Source organism: Coregonus clupeaformis, chromosome 26 (genome assembly GCF_020615455.1).
Source record: "Coregonus clupeaformis isolate EN_2021a chromosome 26, ASM2061545v1, whole genome shotgun sequence".
NCBI classification, from domain to species: Eukaryota; Metazoa; Chordata; class Actinopteri; order Salmoniformes; family Salmonidae; genus Coregonus; species Coregonus clupeaformis.
The window spans coordinates 23433658-23455171 of NC_059217.1; positions in this window are offsets into that span (position 1 = coordinate 23433658).

Sequence of the window (21514 nt, forward strand, 5' to 3'; positions counted from 1 at the left end):
TCAACCCAAGGCAACTGAGAGACCCAGGAGGTGGGGTTGGAAGAGGCCAGGCAGCGTAGCGTGGATTCCATCTTCTGGTTGGCTCTCTCCGCCTGACCATTAGATTGGGGGTGAAAACCAGATGTGAGACTGACTGTAGCTCCAATGGCCAAACAGAAGGACTTCCAGACAGCAGAGGTAAACTGAGGGCCACGGTCGGAAACGATATCACTGGGCAAACCGTGGACCCTGAAAACCTCCCTAACCAGGATCTCGGACGTCTCCGAGGCAGAGGGAAGCTTGGCAATTGGCACAAAGTGGGCGAACTTGCTGAATCTGTCCACGATAGTCAGAACGACCGTGTTCCCCTCAGAAGCGGGCAACCCAGTGACAAAGTCCAGGGCCAGATGCGACCATGGTCGCCGGGGAATAGGAAGGGGGTGAAGTAGTCCAGAGCTGGGCCGATTGGTACTCTTATTCTGCGCACACACTGGACAGGCAGCAACATAACCCCGAGTATCCTCGGCCATGGCAGGCCACCAAAAACGTCTGCGAAGAAACGCCATCGTCCGAGCCACGCCAGGGTGACAAGCCATCTTGCTGGCGTGGGACCATTTGAGGACCGCAGGACGAACCGACTCAGGCACAAACAACCGACCGGGTGGACCGTTACCGGGACCGGGCTGCGTCCGAAGGGCCGCCATCACCTCCTCCTCAATCTTCCACCTAACAGCTCCCACGACGCAGTTCCGGGGGAGAATTGTCTCGGTCTTGGACCCACTCTCCTCCGTCATGGAGAACATCCGAGACAAGGCGTCCGCCTTGCCGTTCTTAGATCCAGGTCGGAACGTCAGGGAAAAATTGAATCGTCCGAAAAACAACGACCACCTGGCCTGACGGGAGTTGAGACGTCTAGCCGATTGCACGTAAGCAAGATTCTTGTGGTCAGTCCAGACAATAAACGGTTGCTCCGCCCCCTCCAACCAGTGGCGCCACTCCTCCAAGGCAAGTTTCACCGCGAGAAGCTCCCCGGTTACCCACATCGTAATTCCTCTCCGCAGGCGAAAGGCGACGAGAGTAGTAGGCGCAGGGATGGAGTTTACTGTCCGTGGAGCATCGCTGCGACAGGATGGCGCCAACTCCCACATCAGACGCGTCCACTTCAACGACGAACTGACGGGCCGTGTCCGGTTGAGAGAGAATCGGTGCGTTGGTGAATCGCCTCTTCAAATCCAGAAACGCTCGATCCGCCTCCGGATTCCACTTGAAGCTCCTGATACTGGAAGTCAAGGCAGTTAACGGAGCGGCCACACGGCTGTAATCCCGGATGAATCTGCGGTAGAAATTCGCAAACCCCAAAAATCTCTGGAGCTGCAATCTCGTACCGGGCTGGGCCCATTCCAGAACCGCTCTAACCTTCTCCTGGTCCATCCTAATCTCTCCCCTGGAGATGATGTACCCGAGAAAGGATGTCGTGTGGGCGTGAAACTCGCACTTCTCGGCCTTCACGAACAGGCGATTCTCCAACAATCGCTGCAGAACCTGCCGGACATGCTGGACGTGGTCGGAAGGTTCCTTCGAGAAGATCAGAATGTCATCCAGGTAAACAAACACAAAGAGACCGATCATATCTCTCAGGACGTCGTTCACCATACTCTGGAATACCGCTGGAGCATTGGTCAGTCCAAACGGCATCACCTGATACTCGGTGACCCATCGGTGTATTGAAACCCGTCAACCACTCGTCTCCCTCTCTGATCCGGACCATGTGATACGCATTGCGTAGGTCTAGCTTGGTGAACACCGTAGCACCCTGTAAGGAGTCGAAGGCAGAACTCATCAAGGGCAGGGGATACTTGTTCTTGACCGTGATGTCATTCAACCCCCGATAATCAATACACGGTCGAAGAGAGCCATCCTTCTTACCCACAAAGAAGAATCCTGCCCCAGGGGTGATGACGAGGGACGAACGAGACCAGCAGCTAGGGACTCCTTGATGTAGGTCTCCAAAGCCTCACGTTCAGGGCGGGAGATACTGTATAACCTTCCCTTGGGGTAGACAGCTCCAGGGAACAGGTTGATGGCACAATCATATGGTCGGTGGGGGAGGGAGTGACAGAGCCTTCTGCTTACTGAACACTTCCCCAAATCGTGATATGTCTCGGGAACCAGGGACAAATCTGGGGGTTTAGCCTCAATCACCTGACTGGGAACCGAATGGGGACAGGCAGTCTTGAGACAGTTAGCATGACAATCAAGGCTCCAACTCGTTACCTTGCCCGTCACCCAATCGAACGTGGGATTGTGTTCCTTCAGCCAGGGGTATCCAAGGACCAGAGGAACATGGGAAGACGGCAGAATGAAGAATGAAATCATCTCCGAATGATTCCCCGACAACAGCATCTTAACCGGTTCAGTCCTCATCGTGATACGTGCCAGACTACTGCCGTTCAGAGTGGTCGCTTCAATGGCTTCCGGCAATTGCTCCTTGGAAAGCCCCAGCTGTTCCACCAACTCGGCATCAAGAAAGCTTCCATCGGCACCTGAATCGATAAAAGCGTTAATCGCTAAGCTCTGATTCCTGTTCACAAGGGTAGCCGGGAAACGGGGTCTGACAGAGGTATTGAGAGGTCGAAACTGGCTCGCTAAAAGTCCTCCCAACTTTAGCGAGCCGCGCAGTTTGACGACCGCCGGGAACAGGTGGCGAGGTAATGCCCCGAACCACCACAGTAGAGGCAACAGTTAGTCCTACGTCTGAGTTGGCGTTCCTCCTTGGTTAACCCGTGCCGCCCTACTTGCATTGGTTCAGAATCGGGAGACAGGACCTCTCCACTAATCCTGTGTGGTGGACGATGATCGACGTATTCTGGTCCAATCCCCGACCCGACTGGAACCTGAGAAGCTGATCGATTGGACGGACCCCATTGCTTCTCCCTCCTTCGCTCTCGGACTCGATTATCCACCCGAATAGACAAGGCTACCAAGCTGTCCAGGTCACTAGGCTCCGGATAGGAGATCAACTCATCCTTGAGCTGCTCCGACAGACCCTGGTAAAAGGCCGCTTGCAGAGACTCCTCATTCCACCCACTCTCCACAGCCAACGTCTTGAACTCGATCACGAAGTCGGCCACGCTGCGAGTTCCTTGGTGAAGCGAAAACAGGCGCCTAGCTGCGTCCCCCCCTCGGACGGAATGGTCGAAGAGCTTCCTCATCTCGGCCGTGAACCCCTGGTATGAAGCCATGCAGGGGTCTTGTCGTTCCCAAACGGCTGAAGCCCACTCCAGCGCTCGACCACGCAGCAACTCAATCACAAAGGCTATCCTAGCCTTGTCTGTGGCATAAGAGTAGGGCTGTAGATCGAACACTAACCCACACTGCATAAGGAAAGAACGGCATCTTCCCAGCTCCCCCTCATATTTATCCGGCGTCGGAACCTTGGGCTCACGGAAGGACACAGCTCCAGACGCGGCAGGCGAGATGGGTGAAACCGGTAGTGGATCCTCCACCGGAAACTTGCGCTGGTTCTGGACCTCCGTCAGACCGGTAGAAAGGTTCCGAACTGCCAACGCGATCTCCTGTAGCTCCGTGCTATGATGGCCCAACATCTTCTCCTGATGGGTAATGGCATGGCGAACAGAGTCCAGGTCCGCTGGGTTCATTACTGGCCGGATCGTTCTGTCACGGTTTACTAAGCCAGAACCCAGAAGCAGACCAGGACAAGGTAAGTGGTGTCAAAGGTGAGTGTTTATTTAACTGATCCACGAGTGCAGCTGAATAATCCAGGGAACAGAGCGGGCGGCGTGGATGAGTTGTTGAGGGTGCAGTAGTTGGTCCAATGATGGCTCGGCAGCCGCCGACCATCAGGCAGAGGTGGGGTGAAGGTTCCGGACGAGTGACTGCAGGGAGAACAAAACAGAGGTAAGCATACAACAAGCAAACAAGGTGCAAAACAACAAAAACTAATGCTCTAAGCTCTAAGACTAGATCCGCTGATAAACATACTGTTCATGGCTAACGATCCGGCAGGGAATGGATGTTAGGCCAGAGCCTAAGAAGGGTGATGATCAGGACCAGGTGTGCAGATTGCTGATGGGATGCAGGTGCGGAAATCAAGAGAGCTCCCGCCTAGCAACGTTGCCCGGCAACCAGGCAGGGAGCGTTCCAGAACCCTCGGGAAACTGGAGACCACGAGCAGAAAAACTAGTACACAGACCGGACCCGACTCAGACTGCCGGGATCGTTACATAATGACTTGGAGAAGATCTGCAAAGAGGAGTGAGACAAAATCCCTCCTGAGATGTGTGCAAACCTGGTGGCCAACTACAAGAAACGTCTGACCTCTGTGATTGCCAACAAGGGTTTTGCCACCAAGTACTAAGTCATGTTTTGCAGAGGGGTCAAATACTTATTTCCCTCATTAAAATGCAAATCAATTCATAACATTTTTGACATGCGTTTTTCTGGATTTTTTTGTTGTTATTCTGTCTCTCACTGTTCAAATAAACCTACCATTAAAATTATAGACTTATCATGTCTTTGTCAGTGGACAAACGTACAAAATCAGCAGGGGATCAAATACTTTTTTCCCTCACTGTATATCTTGCCATTCAAAATATCCTGTAGTTGACAGCCTCATGCCAAATTTGCTGGAGCACTCATGGTAATGTGCTTTCATTAGTGAGTGAAACATTTTCCTCTTTTAATGAGGAGCAGGTGGACCCCGATGCCTGTGATGGCCACCCGATTTATGTCTTCACGCAAGAATGCTTTTAAACTTGAAAATAAGTGACAAATAATGAAGCACTAGAAAAAGGCATTTAGCAATAATGTCCCCATTTAAAAGGACCTTAGCCCACAGTTTAATGTTTCAAAACCTGAGACAAATACTGCATTCAATGTTCTCATCAATACGCTTCAAATTACAACAACACAACGACGTCTCTGTAGAACAAAACTGACCTTACATCATCACCCCTCAAGCAGAGAATGTAGATATAATAGGTTTATGTAAATTCACTGAAAGTTATTTCTGTTCTATGGCATGATTCCCTGTCATGGCAATCAAATCAATACACTTCCATTGGAGTGGTGGTGAGTGACCGTAATGTTAGCTGGATGGGCTGAGCCTCACTGAGGAGAACATCTAATAACACATCCCTGCTCTTAAACTATGGTGCTACAGAAGAACTAAACATACCCTCAGATTCAAAAGGAGGACGAGTGAGTCATAGGCATGAAATGGAATCGCGGGTATTAAACCCAAAGCTGAGCTGGAGGAGAGAAGAGGTTGCTGCTGTGAGTGGCAGCAGGCAGCATCAGGGTTGTGATGGAGACATGGCTATTTTCAGAAGCTTTATCCTCAAGAATACCAAGCTCCACGTTACGGATGTGTGCCCTTCTGTTCATGTTTGTTTGGTTGCCATACCATGGATCTCAGACGAGTGGCTCTCCCTGTATAGCCTACAAACCAGTGGCATGATCATGACTACAGCGGCAATTAGGGCTTGACTGCCTCATCAATATTAACTCCTGATCTCTGATTTACATACTGACAATATATAGCAGATTCTAGACTACAGGATAGTCCACCAGCAGACATGCTGCCCTCCTCAAAGATATGTTACATCCCTTTCCTGCAGTCAAATGACCTAGTGGCCTCATGTGTGGAATGTTATTAATATTTTTCATAATTTCATAATTCATCAACATTCTTTCATAGCGGTTGATGGTTTTTGCGACTGCACTTGCAACTTTCAAAGTTCTTGACATTTTCCGGATTGACTGACCTTCATGTCTTAATAAAGTAATGATGGACTGTCGTTTCTCTTTGCTTATTTGAGCTGTTCTTGCCATAATATGGACTTGGTCTTTTACCAAATAGGGCTATCTTGTGTATACCCCCCTACCTTGTCACAACACAACTGATTGAATCATGAATGTTTCATGATCACATTTGAGTGGTTATTGAATATGACATTGACTAATACAGTATTAATTTAGCTCTCTTTATATCTTTCTGCTGAGTTTAGATATTAAACCTATAGTACTTACTGTAGATATGTTTACTTTACTTATTAATTATTTAATTTCATTCTTTTTCCATTTTATATTTTTCCTTGATTTGATTTTGGTTTGATTTCAATCCCCATTAGGTGACACCATGACGACAGCTAGTCTTCCTGGGGTACGACACATAACAAAAAATATATTACAGAAAAAAATACTTTACAATTGAAATCAATCAAGTAAAGACAGAAAAATAAATACTAAGTGTTTATAGTTTGAATGTCCCTGAGGCAAATGAGAGCTTTTCTTTCCTTAAAACAGAAATGTTGCTGCATGCACAAATGCAAGACTTGCCAGAGGCATTTTACTTAAATTATGTTGCATAAATCAATTTTCTTTCTCAACACATGTAATTATCCTGTAATATATTGTTTAAGTGAGTATCAGCCGAGATGTGTTTTGTAGTGTGGTTCTCTAAAGTGGGCTTCCGAAGTCGGCAAGTGTAAAAGAGCACAGAGGGTATGGTTTACTACACTGAAGGACGGCAGTCTGAGATAAAGATAGACTTAGCCTGACAGCATGTCATCTTAACCCATGTAGTCATGGTTTCTCCCTGTTTCACTATGCTGCATCAAATTCATGGTAAAGCACCATACAATGACTATGTAAAACTCACTGGGCAATACCCCAGTGTATTAACAGCACATTCACACTTGTAACTCTCCCACACACCCACACAGCAGGTAAAGTGATGAGTAATCTAATCTGCAGCTGTACTCCAACACTGTGTACATAAAGATGAGCCCTCACACCAACCACCTTGCCCTGATGAGTAATATGTCACCTCCCACCACCATTCCCAACACCACCGCCTGTCCAGGTAAACAATGACAGACCCCTTCAGATCCCCATTCCTCCCAGCCTCGTGACTCCCAGGCCATGGCAGCTTTAGTGTAGGTAGTGGTGTTAGTGGATTCCCATGGAAGACGGGGGCGACCTGATGAATTAAGGCTGCCTGTGGTGGAGCCACGCACAGACTCAAAGTGGTTAAATCACAGCTACTGAGGGGAGCCATGTGGGCGGATCAATGGAGAGAAAGAGTGTCTCCCTTCGTTCCCCCAACATGCTCTAATGGGCCTGATTCGGTTTAGGGCTGTATAGGCAGTAGCTGGGGGAGACACAGAAAGCCTCATCTCAAAATGGTGATGTATTGTATAGCTCAGATGGTTTGGTACATAACATAAAGGACGATTTGCAGCATATTCCTCAGAGTGTTTGTGACATCTTATATTTGGATGTTCATTTTTAGATTAAAGCCAAATGTTGCTAAATGTTTTCCCTATGAGTGAGTCAAAACTACATGCATGGTCATTGAGCAATGTATAACCCACTATCGACAGTTAAAATGGCTTACATAAGTTAGTTAGTGAGCATCTGCATCTGTGTCTCTCCCACATAACACTTGACTCAATAGTCAAGTGGTGTCAGTCACGATGGCAACCAGATTCACTGAAAGTAGTACTGTAGCTCCAGCCACTCAACTCATTCATGTTAGAATCCTGACCTCAAGACAAATGCCAGACCAAAGAGGCAGGATGCATGGCCACCGAGCCAAAATCAGCAACATATCTCCTTTCTCTGACCTCTTGAGCACCAATCATGCCTTGCAATATGGCATTTTCCACAAAATAAAATTGAATATATATGTTCTTTGTGGGTGTATGTTCTATAGGTATTCATAGAGTTCAAATGCAGGGAAGCTTTATTGTGGTTAATGCCTGTGTGGAGTACTACTACTCCTCCACTGACTCTAACAAATGGACCAACACATAGGCCTACACTCTCCAATTGTAATGCGAGTGCACTACTCTGTCCTTGGTGAGAATTTAACGCTCAGCATTTTGATATTAAATTATGGGTTAAAATTGATATAAAAATGGACCACAGGATTTACATATTGCATTCTATGCTGAAAGAATATTCACGTCTAAACAGTCTATCTATTTCCTGACTCACCTGTTGTTGGAATCTTCCAGGATCAAGGTGGAGCTACAGTATACACTCTGCGGCCAGTTTATTTATACACCCCGTTCATGAAAATGGTTCGCTCCTACAGACAGTGAGTCGTGTGGCCGTGGCTTGCTATATAAAGCAGGCAGACAGGCATCGAGGCATTCAGTTGCTGTTCGATTGAACATTAGAATGGGCAAAACAAGTGACCTAAGCGACTTTGAGCGTGCTATGATCGTGTGTGCCAGTCGCGCCGGTTCCAGTATTTCAGAAACAGCCGGCCTCCTGGGCTTTTCACGCATGACAGTGTCTAGGATTTAACGAGAATGGTGCGACAAACAAAAAACATGCAGTCAGTGGCAGTCTTTTGGGCAAAAACAGCTCGTTGATGAGAGAGGTGGAAGGAGAATGGCAAATATCGTGCAAACTAACAGGCGGGCCACAAACCGCAAATAGCGGTGCAGTACAACTGTGGTGTGCAGAACAGCATCTCGGAACGCACAACTCGTCGGTCCTTGTCACGGATGGGCTATTTCAGCAGACGACCAAACCCGGGTTTCACTCCTATCAGCTAAAAGCAAGAAGAAGATAATAATAATGGTGCCGGAGGGGATTGCTGCCGTTTGACGGGCTCCTAACCAACTGTGCTATTTTGTTTGTTTTTTTGCATTGTTTGTAACATATTTTGTACATAATGTTGCTGCTACCATCTCTTATGACCGAAAAGAGCTTCTGGACATCAGAACAGCGTTTACTCATCTCGAACTGGACAAATATTTTTTATTTAATGAGTCCGAGGCGAAGGATATACTGCTTCCCCGAGACCAGACCCAAATCCCCGTCATTCGCGTGAAGAAAATATGGAAATACAGGGGGCGGAGGTCGGGGTGCCTTGTGAGAATTCGTCGGCGAGTGGGTAAACCACCTCTACCTTCCGTTCTATTGGCCAATGTGCAATCACTGGAAAATAAACTGGATGATCTACGATCAAGACTATCCTACCAACGGGACATTAAAAACTGTAATATCTTAGGTTTCACCGAGTCGTGGCTGAACGACGACACGGATAACATAGAGCTGGCTGGGTTTTCCGTGCATCGGCAGGACAGAACAGCTACGTCTGGTAAGACGAGGGGTGGGGTGTGTGTCTATTTGTGTCACGTCTCCTCCCGTTGCTCCCCTCCGGTGCTCTGATTCGCCGGTCTACTGAGCCACCGACCTGAGAGCACCACCTGGAAACCATGGAAACCCAACGTACCCTAATCACCTCCAGCGCACCTGCACCTCATCATCTCATCACCACCCCTATTTAGCCCTGGACTGTTCTGGATGATGTTTTGTGTGATTGTTTAGCTTGGTGTCGTGTACTCTATCTTTGTTATTTCTCTTTGTCATTGTTAAGTAAACCTTGACCTTGTTAATTCCTGCGTCTGCGTCCTGCCTCTTCGTACACTCAGTACGCGTCACAATTTGTCAATAACAGCTGGTGCGCAATGTCTAATATTAAAGAAGTCTCGAGGTATTGCTCGCCTGAGGTAGAGTACCTCATGATATGCTGTAGACCACACTATCAACCAAGATACTTTTCATCTATATTATTCGTAGCCGTCTATTTACCACCACAAACCGATGCTGGCACTAAGACCGCACTCAACATGCTGTATAAGGCCATAAGCAAACAAGAAAATGCTCATCCAGAAGTGGTGCTCCTAGTGGCAAAGGACTTTAATGCAGGCAAACTTAAATCCGTTTTACCTAATTTTTGACAGCATGTCACATGTGTAACCAGAGGGAAAAAAACTCTAGACCACCTTTACTCCACACACAGAGACGCATACAAAGCTTTCCCTCACCCTCCATTTGGCAAATCTAACCATAATTATATCCTCCTGATTCCTGCTTACAAGCAAAAACTAAAGCAGGAAGTACCAGTGATTCGGTCAATACGGAAGTGGTCAGATGACGCAGATGCTACGCTACAGGACTGTTTTGATAGCACAGACTGGAATGTGTTCCGGGATTCATCCAATGGCTTTGAGGAGTATACCACCTCAGTCACCAGCTACATCAAGTGCATAAGTGCATCGACGACGTCATCCCCATAGTGACCGTACGTACATATCCCAACCAGAAGCCATGGATTACAGGCAACATCCGCACCGAGCTAAAGGCTAGAGCTGCCGCTTTCAAGGAGCGGGAAATTAATCCGGACACTTATAATAAATCCTGCTATGCCCTCAGATGAACCATCAAACAGCCAAAGCGTCAATGCAGGACTAAGATTGAGTTCTACTACACCGGCTCTGACACTCGTAGGATGTGGCAGGGCTTGCAAACTATTACGGACTACAAACGGAAACCCAGCCGCGAGCTGCCCAGTGACGCGAGCCTACCAGATGAGCTAAATGCCTTTTATGCTCGCTTCCAGGCAAGCAACACCGAAGCATGCATGAGAGCACCAGCTGTTTCCGACGACTGTGTGATCACGCTCTCCGTAGCCGATGTGAGCAAGACCTTTAAACAGGTGAACATTCACAAGGCCACAGGGCCAGACAGATTTCCAGGATGTGTACTCAGAGCATGCGCGGACCAACTGGCAAGTGTCTTCACTGACATTTTCAACCTCTCCCTGACTGAGTCTGTAATACCTACATGTTTCAAGCAGACCACCATAGTCCCTGTGCCCAAGAAAGCAAAGGTAACCTGCCTAAATGACTACCGCCCCATAGCACTCACGTATGATGCAATCTCAATCACACTCCACACTGCCCTTTCTCACCTGGACAAAAGGAACACCTATGTGAGAATGCTGTTCATTGACTACAGCTCAGTGTTCAACACCATAGTGCCCACAAAGCTTATCACTAAGCTAAGGAACCTGGGACTAAACACCTCCCTCTGCAACTGGATCGTGGACTTCCTGATGGGCCGCATTCAGGTGGTAAGGGTAGGCAACAACACATCTGCCACGCTCATCCTCAACACTGGGGCCCCTCAGGGGTGCGTGCTTAGTCCCCTCCTGAGCGCTATACTCCCTGTTCACCCATGACTGCGTGGCCAAGCACGACTCCAACACCATCATTAAGTTTGCTGACGACACAACAGTGGTAGGCCTGATCACCGACAACGATGAGACAGCCTATAGGGAGGAGGTCAGAGACCTGGCAGTGTGGTGCCAGGACAACAACTTCTCCCTCAATGTGAGCAAGACAAAGGAGCTGATTGTGGACTACAGGAAAAGGAGGTCCGAACAGGCCCCCATTAACATCAACGGGACTGTAGTGGAGCGGGTGCAGAGTTTCAAGTTCCTTGGTGTCCACAACACCAACAAACTATCATGGTCCAAACACACCAAGACAGTCGTGAAGAGGGCATGACAACACATTTTCCCCCTCAGGAGACTGAAAATATTTGGCAAGGGTCCCCAGATCCTCAAAGTTCTACAGCTGCAACATCCTGACCAGTTGCATCACCGCCAGGTATGGCAATTGCTCGGCATCCGACCGTAAGGCGCTACAGAGGGTAGTGCCTACAGCCCAGTACATCACTGTTGCCAAACTTCCTGCCATCCAGGACCTATATACGAGGCAGTGTCAGAGGAAGGCCCAAAAAATTGTCAAAAACTCCAGTCATCCAAGTCATAGACTGTTCTCTCTGCTACCGCTTGGCAAGCGGTACCGGAGCGCCAAGTCTAGGTCCAAAAGGCTCCTTAACAGCTTCTACCCCCAAGCCATTAGACTGCTGAACAATTAATGAAATGGCCACCTGGAATATTTACATTGACACCCCCCCACATTGCTTTTACACTGCTGCTATTCACTGTTTATTATCTATACATAGTCACTTTACCCCTACCTACATGTAGAAATTACCTCGACTAACCTGTACCCCCGCACATTGACTCAGTACCGATACCCCCTGTATATACAGTTGAAGTCGGAAGTTTACATACACTTAGGTTGTAGTCATTACAACTCGTTTTCCAACCACTCCACACATTTCTTGTTAACAAACTATAGTTTTGGTAAGTCGGTTAGGACATCTACGGAAGAAGCCACTGCTCCAAAACCACCATAAAAAAGCCAGACTACGGTTTGCAACTGCACATGGGGACAAAGATCGTACTTTTTGGAGAAATGACCTCTGGTCTGATGAAACAAAAATAGAACTGTTCGGCCATAATGACCATCGTTATGTTTGGAGGAAGAATGGGGTAGCTTGCAAGCCGAAGAACACCATCCCAACCGTGAAGCACGGGGGTGACAGCATCATGCTGTGGGGGTGCTTTGCTGCCGGAGACATCAGTCAGGATGTTAAAGCTTGGTCGCAAATGGGTCTTCCAAATGGACAATGACCCCAAGCATACTTCCAAAGTTGAGGCAAAATTGCTTAAGGACAACAAAGTCAAGGTATTGGAGTGGCCATCACAAAGCCCTGACCTCAACCCTATATACAATTTGTGGGCAGAACTGAAAAACCGTGTGTGAGCAAGGCGGCCTACAAACCTGACTCAGTTACACCAGCTCTGTAAGGAGGAATGGGCCAAAATTCACCCAATTTATTGTGGGAAGCTTGTGGAAGGCTACCCAAAATGTTCGACCCAAGTTAAACAAATTAAAGGCAATGCTACCAAATACTAATTGAGTGTATGTAAACTTCTGACCCACTGGGAATGTGGTGAAGGAAATAAAATCTGAAATAAATTATTCTCTCTACTATTATTCTGACATTTCACATTCTTAAAATAAAGTGGTGATCCTAACTGACCTAAGACAGGGAATTCTTACTAGGATTAAATGTCAGGAATTGTGAAAAACTGAGTTGAAATGTATTTGGCAAAGGTGTATGTAAACTTCCAACTTCAACTATAGCCTCATTATTGTTATTTTATTGTGTTACTTAAAAAAACAAAATAAACGTTCGTTTATTTAGTAAATATTTTCTTAACTCTATTTCTTGAACTGCATTGTTGGTTAAGGGCTTGTAAGTAAGCATTTCACGGTAAGGTCTACACCTGTTTTATTAGGCGCATGTGACAAATACAATTTGATTTGATTTGATTTGAGAAGCGGCTCCAGTGGGCACGCGATCACCAACACCGGACAATTGAGGAGTGGAAAAACATTGCCTGGTCCGATGAATCCCGGTTCCTGTTGTGTCATGCTGATGGCAGAGTCAGGATTTGGCGTAAGCAGCATGAGTCCATGGCCTGTCTGGTGTCAATGGTAGGTACAGTCTGGTGGCGGTGGTGTAATGGTGTGGGGAATGTTTTCCTGGCACTCTTGATACCAATTGAGCAACGTTTGAACGCCACAGCGTATCTGAACATTGTTGCTGACCAGGTGCATCCCTTCATGGCTACAGGGGGGTCCTACTAGATGGATGTACCTAATAAACTGGCCACTGAGTGTATAACCAGCTCTCTATAGCGTTCTAGTAAAAGAAAGGGCAGAGTGTGGCTGAGGCCAAGCTACAGGCAACAGCTAATAGCTATTGTTATATTCACCTTCTGGCGAGGTTGCCTATCTGGGCATAGTGTTCTGCAGGTCTTTGCAGTGTTTCTAGTCTTGATTTAAGCAGCTGTTTATCTTAGCTTTGCTTTTCGATGCTAGTGCAACTTTATTTAAATTAAAGTTCCTGCAAACCTTTCCCCCTATTGCTCACTGGAGCTTCTACAATTTACAAGACAAAACGAAAAACAACCTAAACTTGGAAATCTTGTTTGCCGCAACCCTCCTTCCACTCCACCAACACCATCTAGTCGCCAGTGCCATTCTAGACTGAGTCCCTCGGTCTCTTTCTTACAATGCCATTCAACAATATCATTCCTGCAGGCCATTGAGATGAACACAGGTAAGTCATGCTGCTCTTCCGCTTAAAGACCATCTCACAGACATCACCCTCCCATCCACAGTCCAGACAGGCATGGCACAAATATTAGAGAGATAAATTAATAAACGGAGGGAGGGGAAAGTGGAGCAGAAATCCCTTAGGTATCCCATTTCTGGGACACATATTGACATAGCTCACACGGAAGTGCTGCAAACACACATTATCATAGAGATGAGAAGGAGAGCGGGGCAGAGCACAATCCATACATCCTATACATACAGCCTATGTTTGTCACAGCCAGGCTCCGGGTGGAGGGAACAAAAGGGAGGGAGAAAAAGTGTTGCCATGTGATAGTGAAAATCACAGCGTATTTTGAATAAGTGCACCTGCAAAGCATATGGTCATTCATAAATATATTCCCTCACCTGCCTGTAGCATCTCTGTGTCTTTAGTCTGCTTTCTGAGGTAAAATGCACTGGCAGTGAACTCAGACAACACTGTTCTCATGATACCTTTTCAATGCATATCAATGATATTCAGTATTCATCATTTCCTCAGTCACCGCATTCTACATTGTAGAGGAAATGCTACCTTCTGTCAGTGTAAGAAACCTTTCCTAATAACTGTAACTTCTCACATCTTCTGTGCTCATTTGGCCCAAAGACCTAGAGCTCTTTTCTAATACATTGAATTAGTTGACTATAATTGAGTTCATTATGTCTCTCTATCACTGATGTAAAATGAAAGGGGTCTTCTACCTCACAGAGAACAACATACGTTGTACTTCTATTCACATTCCTGAATAATACAAATTGCAGGCAAGGAAACATTTGGATAAGTAATCTTGGGTAAACAGAGCTTACATTTTACAATATCAATTCACAAGATGGATTAAATTGGAAATGTATAATCTATTTGCGCTATGCAGAGTCATAACATTAAACTGAAGTACTGACAGGACTTAAACATGCTTTAATTTAGAGAATTTCCCTTTAAAAATGAAACAATGTGGAATAAAGGGAAGCTATATTAAATGGATGTCTTCTTCTGTAGAAGCCCAGGGGGTGTCCTGGCATCCCAAAATGCCTCACACTGGCCTACTTTGGTATTTCTGTTCCCGCATTTTATCACTGCAACACAGTGAGAAATGAAGACCACTCAATAAACCAGTGAGTATAGCCTATACATAAGTCCAAGAATGTGAAGAATACAGTCAGCCCTATACTCAGAGATAAAGAAAAACAAAAATGCCCCGCCAAATGACAATTTGTCATGTGATATGGGTTTAGGAGCAGCATCTCATCAAACAAAAGAGCCTCAATTGCTTTTATTGCCAGTGTGTTTCACTTTTATTGAGACCATTAATCTCGCCTCACAGCCTGTGAATGGCTTTATAATACTGAATCAATGTGCTGAACACAGGCATTAAGGCCTGAGAGGAGTGGAGACAGACGAGACACATTGTCTCATCTACGTCTTATTGCAGAGCAGGGGCTCAGGATATTTCTTGCTTTGTCAAACAAGAGGCTCTAAATGCTGACTCACTGACCCTACCCTTGTAAAAGCTTATCTTCTTACAGTAACAGGATCATAGAACTGTAGTCTTCCATTATCATGCTAGGGAGAGAAGATGCTGTTGAAATATGACCACTCTCTGACTCTCCCAAACAGGGTCCAACTCAACCATCCTCTGTTGGTTCTTGTTAAGGCAGTCCTGATGCATAACCTCCTGTAAAACCATTGCATTATCCTTTCTATTTCTTTTCATCTTAATTATCTCCAAAACTGACAGCAGGCTACTACTCTCTAACCCAGATCCAGTGGTCTTTAGGACCTTACTTCCTTTCCCATTGAAATACACAGCCTTGTCAGGATGTCTTGTTTGTAGTGAACAAAGCATAAAACCTAATTTGCTTTAGAGGGTGAGGTTCAGGGTTATATGGTCTTAGTTAATGAGGTCAGTGCCCATTGATATACAGTAACTATGCTTGTGTTTATAAAAACCTAGGCTACAACTCACCCAGGGTTTGGAGGGCTAAAGAGAGAATGGACTAGTATGAGCTCATTGCAGTGAGAGGGGACACATGAAGTCTGAGGGGGAAGTGCCTGGGTCTCTCTCTCAGCTGTTGTGGTGGTGAGATGGTGTAATGGTGAAATGAACGGAGAGAATGTTTTATTTCTGACTTCACACCAAGAGTACTGCGCAGTACTGCATTGCCTGAGTGGGCTGACAACCAGTCAGGCTAACAACCAGTCATGCAACACATAGTTACCATGGAAACTGCAGGAAAGACAAGGGGAAAAGTGTAAGACAGTGGATGAGAGGATGTGACGAGGTGTGAATGAAGGAGTCAGGCGCAGGAGGTAAAATACCGAAGTCCAGAGGTTATTCCGTTTACATAAATCAAACGCCCAAAGCGTCAAACGAAACTATTACAAGGGAAAACATCCACCTTGGCATAAACATAGTGAATAGTAGCTCAACCGAGCTACACGCAAGGGGAACAGAGGGAACACTTATACACATACTAATTAGGGGAATGAGCACCAGGTGTGTGTGATTGACAAGACATGACGAGTGGAGTGATGAGAATGGGATCGGCAGTAGCTAGTACTCCGGTGACAACGAACGCCGAAGCCTTCGGGCAGCCTTGGCGGAAGTCGTGACAGTACCCCCCGACGCGCGCCTCCAGCAGTCGCCGACCCCGGCCTCGGGGACGGCCAGGAGGACGCGGAGCAGGGCGAGTCGGATGGCGACGGTGGAAATCCCTCAACAGGGAGGGATCGAGGATGTCCTGCCTTGGGACCCAGCACCGTTCCTCCGGACCGTACCCCTCCCACTCCAAGAGATACTGAAGGCCCCCCACCCAATGCCTAAATCCAGGATGGAACGGACCAAGTACGCCGGGGCCCCCTCAATGTCCAGAGGAGATGGAGGAACCTCCCACACCTCAGACTCCTGGAGCGGACCAGCTACCACCGGCCTGAGGAGAGACAGGGGTTCATACGAGACAGGGGTTCATACGGTAATCAGGGGGGAGTAACAACCTGTATGTCACCTCGTTTATTCTCCTCAGGACTTTAAACGACCCCACAAACCGTGGGCTCAGCTTCTGGCAGGGCAGGCGGAGGGGCAGATTCTGGGTCGAGAGCCAGACCTGATCCCCCGGTACGAACACCTTTCCACCTGCCCATTACTCTTGGTGTGAAATCCAGAGGTCAGGCTGACCAAGACCCCCAGACGTTCCATGAACGCCTTCCAGACTCTAGACGTTAACTGGGGACCTCGGTCGGACATCATATCCTCTGGTACCCCGTAGTGCCGGAAGACGTGAGTAAACAGAGCCTCCGCAGTTTGGAGGGCCGTGGGGAGACCGGGCAGAGGAAGGAGGCGGCAGGACTTTGAAAAGCGGTCCACAACGACCAGGATAGTGGTGTTACCTTGGGAGGGGGGAAGATCAGTGAGAAAATCAATACTCAGGTGAGACCATGGTCGTTGTGGAACTGGTAAAGGTTGTAGCTTACCCGCTGGGAGGTGCCTAGGTGCCTTACTCTGGGCGCACACTGAGCATGAGGAAACATGGTAGGTCACCAGTACTTCTCGGTCAGGCAGCACATTGTACGACCGATACCTGGATGACCAGAGGAGGGTACGCAGGCACGTACTTCAGCCCAGCTGGACACTGCGGTGGAGATGTATCTGTGCCTGCGCTATATCTGCGTCCATCGCCCATACTACCGGCGCCACAATGCATGAGGCTGGGAGTATGGGGGTGTTGTCTCTGGGCCTCTCCTCTGTGTCATACAGCTGAGACAGTGCGTCTGCCTTCACGTTCTTCGTACCCGGAATGTATGAGAGTGTGAAATCAAACCGGGTGAAGAAGAGGGCCCATCTGGCCTGGCGAGGATTCAGCCTCCTCGCTGCCCGAATGTACTCCAGGTTATGGTGGTCTGTCCAGACGAGGAAAGGGTGTTTCGCCCCATCGAGCCAATGTCTCCACACCGTCAAAGCTTGGACAACAGCCAACAGCTCCCGATCACCAACGCCGTAGTTCTGCACCGCCGAGCTGAGCTTCTTAGAAAAGAAGGCACAGGGGCGGAGCTTGGGTGGCGTGCCCGAGCATTGGGATAAGACAGCTCCTACCCCTACCTCGGACGCATCCACCTCCACTACGAACGGTGAACAGACCCCGCAATCTACTGAAGGCCAAATCAGCCTCAGCAGACCAGCGGAGCCGGGACGGCCCACCCTTCAACAAGGAGGTAATGGGATCTGCGACCTTGCCAAATCCCCGAATAAACATTAGATAGTAGTTGGCAAAGCCAAGGAAGCGCTGCACCTCCTTTCCCGTGGTTGGAGTCGGCCAATTACGCACGGCTGCAATGCGGTCTCCCTCCATCTCCACACCTGTGGTGGTAATGCGATATCCGAGGAAGGAGATTGACTGCTGGAAAAACTCACACTTCTCTGCCTTGGCATAAAGATAATTTCCAGCAGTCGGACCAGTACCTTGTGAACCAGGGACACATGCTCGGCGCGGACGTCATCGATGTAGACCACCACACCAAGCATGTCCCGAAACACCTCGTTCACAAAGGACTGGAAAATGGATGGAGCATTCATCAAACCGTAGGGCATCACCAGGTATTCATAATGCTCCGAGGTTGTGCTGAATGCTGTTTTCCACTCATCCCCTTCCCGAATACGCACCAGGTTGTAGGCACTCCTGAGGTCTAATTTGGTGAAAAAGCGGGCCCCATGCATTGACTCAATCACTGAAGGAATGAGGGGAAGAGGATAACTAAATCGTACCGTCACATTATTCAGTGGTCGATAATCAATGCACGGGCGTAAACCGCCATCTTTCTTCTTCACAAAGAAGAAACTCGAGGAGGCAGGTGAAGTGGAGGGACGTATATAACCCTGGCGCAGGGACTCTGTGACGTATGTTTCCATAGCCTCCGTTTCCGCCTGCGACAGGGGATACACATGACTCCTGGAGGTACAGCGTCTACCCGAAGGTTTATCGCGCAATCCCCCTCCCGATGAGGTGGTAATTTAGTCGCTTGCGTCTTGGAAAACGCGAGCGGCAGATCATGGTATTCAGGGGGAATGCGCATGGTGGGGGTACCGTCTGGACTTTCCACCGTGGTCGCACCAATGGAAACTCCTAGACACCTACCTGGACACTCACGCGACCACCCCGTAAGAACCCTCTGCGGCCATGAGAAATTGGGGTTGTGAAGGGCAAACCACGGGATACCCAAGACTACAGGGTAAGCAGGAGACTCAATAATCATAAAGGTGATCTGCTCAACATGCGTCTCCTGCGTAATCATGGTGACTGGTACCGTAACTTCCTTAACCAACCTGGACCCTAATGGTCGACTATCAAGTGCTCTGATGGGGAGTGAAATGGTTAGGGGAACCAATGAAATGCCTTGACGGCGTGCAAATGCCCTGTCCATAAAATTCCCAGCTGCGCCTGAATCGACTAGCGCCTTACACTGGGAACCTACCAAGTGATCAGGAAAGGAGATAGATAAAGTACAGTGCACCGCAAAGGGCTCTGAACACGTTTGGGTGTTCGTTACCTGGGGTGATGCGTGAGTACCCTGCCTACCGCCTCCAGACCCAAAAGAACGTTGACTGCGACGTGAGGTGGATTGTCCCTTCGTGCCACCAGAGTGGCACTGTCGCCGTCCTCCTGCGCTCTCTCGACCGGTGGCTTTCCCCAGCTCCATCTGCTCGGGGTCAGACTCGTCCGGAGTGGGAACGGGTAGACCCCTACCAGGACATCCTCTGGCTGCTAGCAGAGTGTCCAGCCGGATGGCCATGTCCACTAGTTGGGAGAACGATAGCATGGCATCCTGGCAGGCTTGCTCCCGTCGGACGTCCTCCCTTAGGTGGCACCGGAAATGGTCGATCAGTGCCCGCTCGTTCCACCGGACCCCACTGCCAGTGTCCGGAACTCCAGTGCGTAGTCCTGAGCAGTCCTCGTCCCCTGCCTCAGATGAACCAGTCGTTCGCCCGCCTCTCGACCCTCAGGCGAGTGATCAAAAACGGGCCGAAAGAAGCGAGCAAACTCCCCGTAGTCCTCCAACGCGGTACCTCCCTCGTTCCACACTGCGTTGGCCCACTCCAGGACTTTCCCACAAAGGCAGGAAACGAGGACGGATACCTTCTCCCGCTCCCGGGGCGCCGGCCTGATGCTGGAGAAATACAACTCCAGTTGGAGTAGGAATCCCTTACATCGCGCTGCCGTCCCATCAAACGCCGGTGGCCGGGATATCTGGATCCCTCCAGGGGCTGGGGTGTAGGTGGCTGGATCCGGTTTACCAGCTGGTCTCGATAGATCGGATCCTCTCCTCTCCAGGCGTGACAGAGGAGAAGTTCTGTCATTTTCACCTAGAATGTCGACTGTGCAACGTATATCTGGCCTCGGTGTAGCATGGGGTGAATTTCAGTAAAAAAATCTTATTTAGCCCATTCTTGAACTAGTGTACTGCGCTACATAGGCAAGTTTTTAACAGTTGGTTTGGTCCACATCTGTTTTTTTAACCCAACAAAACAAACATGGTCATGACACACATCAACACCATCATCCCAGACACTCTAGACCCACTCCAATTCGCATACTGCCCCAACAGATCAACAGATGACACTATCTCAATTGCACTTCACACTGCCCTCTCCCACCTGTGAGAATGCTGTTCATAGACTACAGTTCAGCGTTCAATACCATAGTGCCCTCCAGGCTCATCACCAAGCTAGAGACCCTGGGACTGAACCCCTCCCTCTGCAACTGGATCCCCTAATGTACTCCCTGTTCACCCAAGACTGCATGGCCACGCACAGCCAACACCATCATCATGTTTGCTGACGACACGACAGTGGTAGGCCTGATCACAGACGGTGATGAGACAGCCTACAGGGAGGAGGTCAGAGACTTAGCAGTGTGGTGCCAGGGCAACAACCTCACCCTCAACGTCAGTAAGACCAAGGAGCTGATCGTGGACTATAGGAAAAAGAGGGGAGAGCACACCCCCATCCACATCGACAGGGCTGTTGTGGAGTGGTTCGAAAGCTTCAAGTTCCTTGGCATACACATCACTAAGGACTTAACATGGTCCACACACACCCTCACAGTCATGCAGAGGGCACGGCAGCTCCTCTTCCCCCTCAGGAGGCTGAAAAGATTTGGCATGGGCCCTCTGAACTTCAAAAAGTTATACAGCTGCAGCATCGAGTGTCTCTTGACTGGCTGCATCACTACTTGAATACTTGCAAATGCACCGCCCTTGACTGCAAAGTGGTACAGAGGGTGGTGCGGACAGCCCAGTACATCACTGGGGCTGAGCTCCTTGCCATCCAGGACCTCTATATCAGGCGGTGACAGAGGAAGGCCCAAAAAATTGTCAAAGACTCTATCCACCCAAGCCATAGACTGTTCACTTTGCTACCGTCCAGTAAACGGTACCGGAGCATCGACTCTCGGACCAACAGGCTCCAAGACAGCTCCTACCCCCAAGCCATAAGACTGCTAAATAGCCTGACTGCTAAATAGTCAATGAATGGTACCCGAACAATCTGCACTGACCCTACGCACACTCACTAGACTATTTATACTAAGTTTAGAAAACATTAAGAACTGCTCTTTCCATTACATAGATTGACCAGGTGAAT